Genomic DNA, 7606 nt, shown 5'->3' on the forward strand with positions numbered 1-7606 from the left:
AGTCTGTATCGAGGATCGAGAAATAAAACAGCCACAAAGGTATCATTGTCAAAGAGCGCTGTTTGCCGTGATTTGAGACACTGAACTAGTCGTTTTGCAAAGGGATTGTTAATTCTGTCGGTGCACAGTACACACTAAAGCCAAACACCGTAGAAGTCACCTGATGTGAGCTGGTCCGACTGGAGGCTTTTTGTAACAATTTTCGCAGGATTTAAACCACTCACCAAGTTGGATATTGCCTCCCATTCATTCTCACTTAAATTTACTTCATCAATGGTTGGTGACATGTCCTCGCAAAAACTCTTGAGCTCCAAAAGCCACTCCAGCATATTGTGTGTTGAATGCCAGCGTGTTGGGCAGTCAACAATGGCCCTCTTGTGCCCCATCCTTTTAGAGGGGTGACAACATTATGTGTGCGTAACTTTTTTGCAACACGCCTTGCTTTAGAAATCAAATTGGATGACCGTTACTCTTTTAATGCATAATCAACTGCTAATTCTAAGGTATGAGCCGAACACTTCACACTGCACAACACATGTCCTTGCATCACAGAATCAAATTCGATTTACAAATTCGGACCTTCGCCATGGATCACAGCTACCTCATCCTCATCCATTCCTGTGTTTCCATGGGATCGGTTTCATTCACTTCATTAGACAGGGTGTCCTCTTGTATACCGGATACTAATGACACTGCTTTTATCATGTTGGCGCCATTATCTGGTGTAACTGAGTAAACTTGTCGTAATTCAAAATTATATTTGTGCAAGACATGCTTCACAACTGATGAAATGTATTCAGCCATGTGTCGTTCAGTTAGCTCCCTTACTGCCAAAGTGGTCAACACAATTGTTTCTCCAACAGTGTAATGTACATTTCTGCCAAGAACAGATCAGTCTCTGTATGTGGCCTGTCACAGACAGACTGTGACCTATTACTCTTATTTTGAAAGGACTGCTGAAGTGCATGTACAACCATGAACAGTTTACACCAATATACACACACACACACAATCTAGATCCCAGAAAAATAGCATCATATATACTAGATGTGTGGTTATTTTTCTGTTTAGGTGGTGTAATAAGCCCTCTGCTTAGTTCCATGGTTTTGTTTATATAATTTGATTTTCTTTTCTTTTTATGTTTAAACTGTTTATTTGTTTTGTCTCAGTGCTTAATGTTTTGTTTTGTTATATGATTTAACATTCAAAGAAACCACACCAAACTATTTTACAAATGTTAACAGTTTAAAACCCCTGTAACAAACTAACATATTTAAAATACTGTTGTACTCACATGTGGGTCACTTCTCAACTGGCAAACATATGTGCAGCGACGGCTATCCATTTTAAAGCCTCCATTTGGCCAGTAGGAAGGGCACTTTCATTGTCAGTGACATCACAGGGGGAAGTCAGGGAAAATATAATTTCTCAGGCATTTTTCTTTGCAATGTTTAGACATCACTTTGTAATTAATGGTGATGCATATGTTGCATATTAATACCATTTGTTTTGAGTACTCTTGTAGTTTTATCTTGCTTTAAAATTATCATTTACTTCTACATGGTATGTTCCAGAAGTGGGAGGAGCCTAACTCTATAAAAGGGCTCCTGGTAGCCATTTTAAGAAAGAGCCGAGGTGATTCTGTTTGATGACTGAGTCTGGAAAGTTTGAACGCCGACGGTAAAATCCAATAAACTACTCACAGTGAATGTAATTTGGACAATGGCTGAGACATCTGGTGGATCTTTTATATCGTTAAGCCTAGATAATATGCTTGATGAAGGTAAAATGTTTTGGGATGAGGTTGTTACTGGCAACAAGAAGAATGTACGGCAAAGATCAGAGGGTGAAGGGGATTACATAGAATCAGTAGTTGTGGCGAAAAAGACCTGAGGCCTCAGGTTGATGTTTGGAAAGTTATTTTGGTGTTTGATCAAAAGGGAGGGCCAGATCTGCATCCAATACATATCACGAAAGCAATAGAGAAGGAAATAGGCAAGATTAATCACACGCGTTTCATGGGGAATGGGAAGATACTGATCTTTGCAAATTCTAAGGAACAACAAAGTAATATTCTCAAGAAAACCACACTCAACAACCTCAAGGTAACGTCACATATTCCGGGTGCAGCATCTAAGGTCAGAGGAGTAATATCTGGAATCCCAACTTCAGTTTCAATAGAGGAGATCATGGAAAGTTTAAAAGATTATGATTTAGTTGAAGCTAAGCGATTGACAAAAGGTAAAGATAAAATAGAAAGCCTGTCTATTTTATTAGGCTTCAAGAAAGAACTACCCAGCAGGGTTCAAATGGGATACATGTCATTCTCGGTGAGAGAATATATCCCGCTGCCGTTAAGATGTTTTAATTGCCAACGGTATTGTCATGCTGCTAGCCAATGTCGAGGAAAAATTAGATGTGCGAAATGTGGAGGAGAACATGAGTATGGCAAATGTGAACAAGATGCTGTGTTAAAATGTTGTAATTGTAGTGGCAATCATAGTGCAGCTTATGGAGGTTGTGAGAAGCACAAAGAGGCAAAAGAAGTCCAGAAATGCAAAATTATTCATAAAGTTTCCTATGCTGAGGCTGTTAAGAAAATTGAAATGGAAAAGAAAGGTGCTAGCCTAATTGTCCCCCCTATACACCAGAGCAAGCTCGGGAAACAAATACTAGCAACCCAGTAAGCAGAGTAAACCACAGGAGCCATCCTAACGAGAGAGTCCAACAGGTCAGTAGGCCTAGACTTAATTCTCAACAGTCAGAGTGCTGTGAATTCAAAAAGAAAATGTAAGAAGAAATATTGTTGGTCAAGAAAAATGACTTCCTTGCCTTCATTTGCGCAGTGATCAGTAAAGCAACTGAACGTCCTCAGGGAAGTAATAAGGTAAAATCAATTGTGAATATTGCAAATGACTTTTTAGGGTTTAGCTCACAAGCTAGTAAAATTCAAGAGATACTGAATTGTAAATATGAGGGTCAAAATAGTGATTAAAAGCCTTATGGTACTTTTCACTCTTCAGTGGAATGCCAGAAGCCTAATAGCAAATGGTCAAGAATGTAAGAGACATATACACAATCTGAAAGAAAAACCTGAGGTCATATGCATTCAAGAAACATGGTTAAAACCACACTTTGATTTTGTATTGAAAGGATATAATGGCATTAGATATGATAGAGGAAAAGGCAGAGGAGGAGGGTGTATGACATTTATTAAATTAGGAATACCATATAGGTTTATTAATTCCAAGGATCATGAATGTGTGGTAACTGAAATATTCAATAAAGGTAGTGGTAATTTTACTATCATTAACTATTATAATCCATGTAAAGCATTAAATAGTGAGTTATTGAAAAGTATTGTTAAGAGAAGCCACAGAGAGATTTGGTGTGGGGACTTCAATGCTCACAACAGTTTATGGGGTAGTAAACAGACAGATTTGAATGGTGAGGCAGTGGAAGAAATGATGAATGATAGAATATTAGTGTGTATAAATAATGGTTATGGTACTAGAATTAATGTTTATAAAAATGAAACTTCTTGTATAGACTTAACTCTAGTTGATAGGAAAATTGCCAGTAGATGTGAATGGGAAATAGATCAAAGCACAAGCATGGGTAGTGATCACTTCCCAATTACATGTGAAGTTGATATTGAATTTAAGATTGAACAGAGTTATGTGCCCCAAAGATGGAATTTTAAAAAAGCAGATTGGGAGAAATTTGTAGAAAGCTGTGAGAATGGGGAAAGAATATCAATTAATAATGATCAGACAGTTGATGAAATGAATAGTAGTATCAGTTCTTTTATATTGGTTGTTGCCAGCCAAAGCATTCCTGTTAGTCAAAACCAAAAGAAGCAAACCAATGTTCCATGGTGGAATGATAAATGTTCTAAGGCTATCAAGGACAGGAATAGAGCTTTTAAGAATCTGCGTAGAACATTAACAATGGACAATCTTATTAATTACCAAAGGAAGAAGGCATTAGCCAGGAAGGTTATCAAAGAGGCTAAGAGAGATTCATGGAGACAGTTTTGCTCAACAATAGGAAGAGAGACCACTTTAAATAAAGTATGGATGACAGGCAAATTTAAGCCTCCTCAGGTTTCTGTATTAATTAAAGATGGGACCCATGCAATCTCAGTTATGGAAAAAGCCAATATGCTTGCTAGAGCTTTTGCAGACATACACAAGTATAGCCAACTGGAGGAGCGGTATAAGAAAAGGAAAGAAGAGGTACTGAAAATTAATAGGAATATCTTAAATAAAAAAGAGTCAAATATGTCTATTATGGATTCTGAAATTAATATGTCAGAACTTAAAAGGGCATTGAGTAATACTGCATACTCTGCACCAGGGACGGGCAACCTGTGTTATGCTATGTTTAGAAAATTGCCTAATAATATATTGGAGAAAGTTCTTAAGCTGTTTAACAAAGTATGGAATGAAGGTAAATTACCAAGCATGTGGAAATGGGCAAGAATCCTTCCATTTTGTAAGCCAGGGAAAAGACTCAAGTGACCAAGGAAACTATAGGCCTATTGCACTCACTTCACATTTTGGAAAATTAATGGAAAAAAATATATAGTTGGGCATTTGAATTATTTTCTAGAATACATAAATCCACTTAACCCTCTGGGGTCTGAGCTGTTTTCTGGGCCCTGGAGGTGTTCTGACATGCTCTGACATTTGTGCTTATTTCTGTTATGTGGCGAGCAGGACGAGGCCGAGGGCCGTGGGAGGACGGCGCGAGGCCGGTGGCGTAATTATGATGAGCTACACCTGTGAGACGCACCGGTCTCGCATCTCTCACGGAGGAGCGGAGGCATAAAGGAGGAGCAACGACAGTGAAGAGCGAGAGAGGACAGGCCTGTGTTTTAGTTGATGTTTTGTTTTTGGTTTGTGTTGCCAGCAGTCGTCCGTGAGGGGCTGCTGGCTTTTACTTTCATTTTTGTATTTATGTATTTATTTGTTAAATATGTTTGAATGTCCGCCGGTTCCCGCCTCCTTCTTCCCGTAACATCTGAACCCCGTTACATTGGTGCCGAAACCCGGGAAGGAGGAGGAACGCGCTGTCAAAGAGCCCTTGCCGCTGTTGGGAATCCGCGGTGCCATCGAGCATGGCGGGCAGTTTCCGTCGCCATGGACGCTCGAGGCGGTGCGCTGGAGTGAGTTGCCGGGGGGACGGACGAGCTCGCTGCTGGCCGCCTGGGTGCTGGAGGGGCGGCTGCCGTCCGGTAGGGAGCGGAGGAGCCGTCGCCGTTCGCCGTGGGCCGGAGCCTGCTGCCATCCGCCATGACGGGGAGGAGCAGGGAACGGGGGACTCCTGCCGACTGCCCGAACCTGGAGGAGCCGTCGCCGTCCACCAGGCGGCGGAGGAGTGTCGTGCCGTCCACCGAGGTCTATCCAGCGTCACCGCCAGGCACCGCGGAGAAGATCGCCCAGCGGGTGGCGGGCCGGATGGCAGCGTGTTGTGGGAACCGGATCAAGGTTTTTTTTTTTTTTTTTTTTTTTTTTTCTCTCTCCCCTCTCTCGTCTCTGTCGCTCCTCATGCTTCCGTCTCCTGTACTCTCGCCTCGTCTGTCCATACCCCCAGGTACCGCAGCCGCCGTGATCGGTCCCCCCGGGGAGGGGGGGGGGGGGGAGTAGGCGCAGCCTCGGTGGTACCCCCGGCCTGCGAGGGGCGATGGGGGTATGTGGCGAGCAGGACGTGGTGGCGTAATTATGATGAGCTACACCTGTGAGACGCACCGGTCTCGCATCTCTCACGGAGGAGCGGAGGCATAAAGGAGGAGCGACGACAGTGAAGAGCGAGAGAGGACAGGCCTGTGTTTTAGTTGATGTTTTGTTTTTGGTTTGTGTTGCCAGCAGTCGTCCGTGAGGGGCTGCTGGCTTTTACTTTCATTTTTGTATTTGTGTATTTATTTATTAAATATGTTTGAATGTCCGCCGGTTCCCGCCTCCTTCTTCCCGTAACATCTGAACCCCGTTACATGTTACTTGTGACATTTTCATGGCTAAAGTCTGATTACACTGTATTCAGCACAAACTCTGCTACAATAATATATCAGCAGCAAGTATATAAAAGTTTGTAGTTTTGAGATAAATAACATTTATGCGTGGTTTGTGAAAAAAAAACAAAAAACAATTGTCACTGAAATAAGCTCATGAAACCCATACTGATTATTTCTTCATAAGACTTTTGAAAATTGTATCACGTAGCCTAGAATATTTGCTCTAAAACTATGTGAAAATCACCCTGACTGCTCATTCAGATAAGACAATATATTGATTTAAAATTTCTAAGACGTGTTTTGTGTTAGAATGCTTTATTCGAAGGGGCGGATCACCTCATTAATATGTAAGCTTTTCTCACCTGAGAAAGACAAAGACACTCCCTAATGGCCCTATTAGGAGCCATCAGGCCCTGCCATTCTGAGCAACCTTGCACAAAGAATGAGGAGATTTAAAAAAGAATGGCTTTTAGATTGTTTTAATTTTTTTTACAACACAACATAATCCAAAGATACACAAATGACAAAAAAACACATTATTTAACACACTGAACTAAAGACAGAGACTTGAACTCTCACACAACCCTTTGTGCCATTCCTGAAACATAGTACATACCTTTCATTTCCATGGTGTTTGATTTTTCACTTTAGCATGTTCATGGATGGAGACTTATGTGAATGTTGAAGTCAGCGGGACTTATTCAGTGGCATCTTGTTCCTCTAAAAACAACAACAACAACAAAACAGCTGTGAACATGCTGATATCAAGAGAAACTATGCTGAACAATTTGGGAAATACATTTTAGATTTTTCAGGTTAAAATATATTTTTTAAAATGTACAGAATACACACACACACACACACACACACATATATATATATATATATATATATATATATATATATATATATATATATATATATTAGGGCTGTCAAAGTTAGCGCGTTAATAACGCGTTAACGCAAAATCATATTAACGGCACTAATTTTTTTAACGCGCGATTAACGCAGCGCGTATTTTCTGTTTGACCCGTGGCCCAACCCCTAGTTGGAGAAATGGAGATACACAGTGTTGCCAACTTAGCGACACTGCAGACCCCTTTAGCGATTTTTTCCCTTCAAAAAAGCGCCCAAACCATATTTAGTTTGTGAGAATCTACCGGTACCGCCGGTCGTATACTGCTCTCCCAGCACGCGCGCACCCCTCTCTCTCTCTCTCTCTCTCTCTCTCTCTCTCTCTCTCTCTCTCTCTCTCTCTCTCTCTCTCTCTCTCTCGCGCGCGCGCGCTGAGAGCTGGTTATGTCTTAATGGGTCGCGTTTCAGTCACTATTTCATATTCATTCCGTTGTTTGACAACAGAAACAGTAAAATATACCAATGAAAACAGTTTTATTGAGAATTTAGCTTCATCAAAATGGGCATAGAGAGAGACACACTAATGTAATAATAAATAATAAATGTACATTTAGCATTTTCAGAAGAGCTGCCCTGTCATGCAAAAATCTCAACATGTTTGTGTTAGTGAATTGCTCAGTGCAAAGAAAGAGAAGTAATGGGAACCTGGTATTTCTTTGTTCTTTCTATATGTGT

The sequence above is a fragment of the Scardinius erythrophthalmus genome (genome assembly GCF_964197995.2).
Source record: "Scardinius erythrophthalmus genome assembly, chromosome: 8".
NCBI lineage: Eukaryota > Metazoa > Chordata > Actinopteri > Cypriniformes > Leuciscidae > Scardinius > Scardinius erythrophthalmus.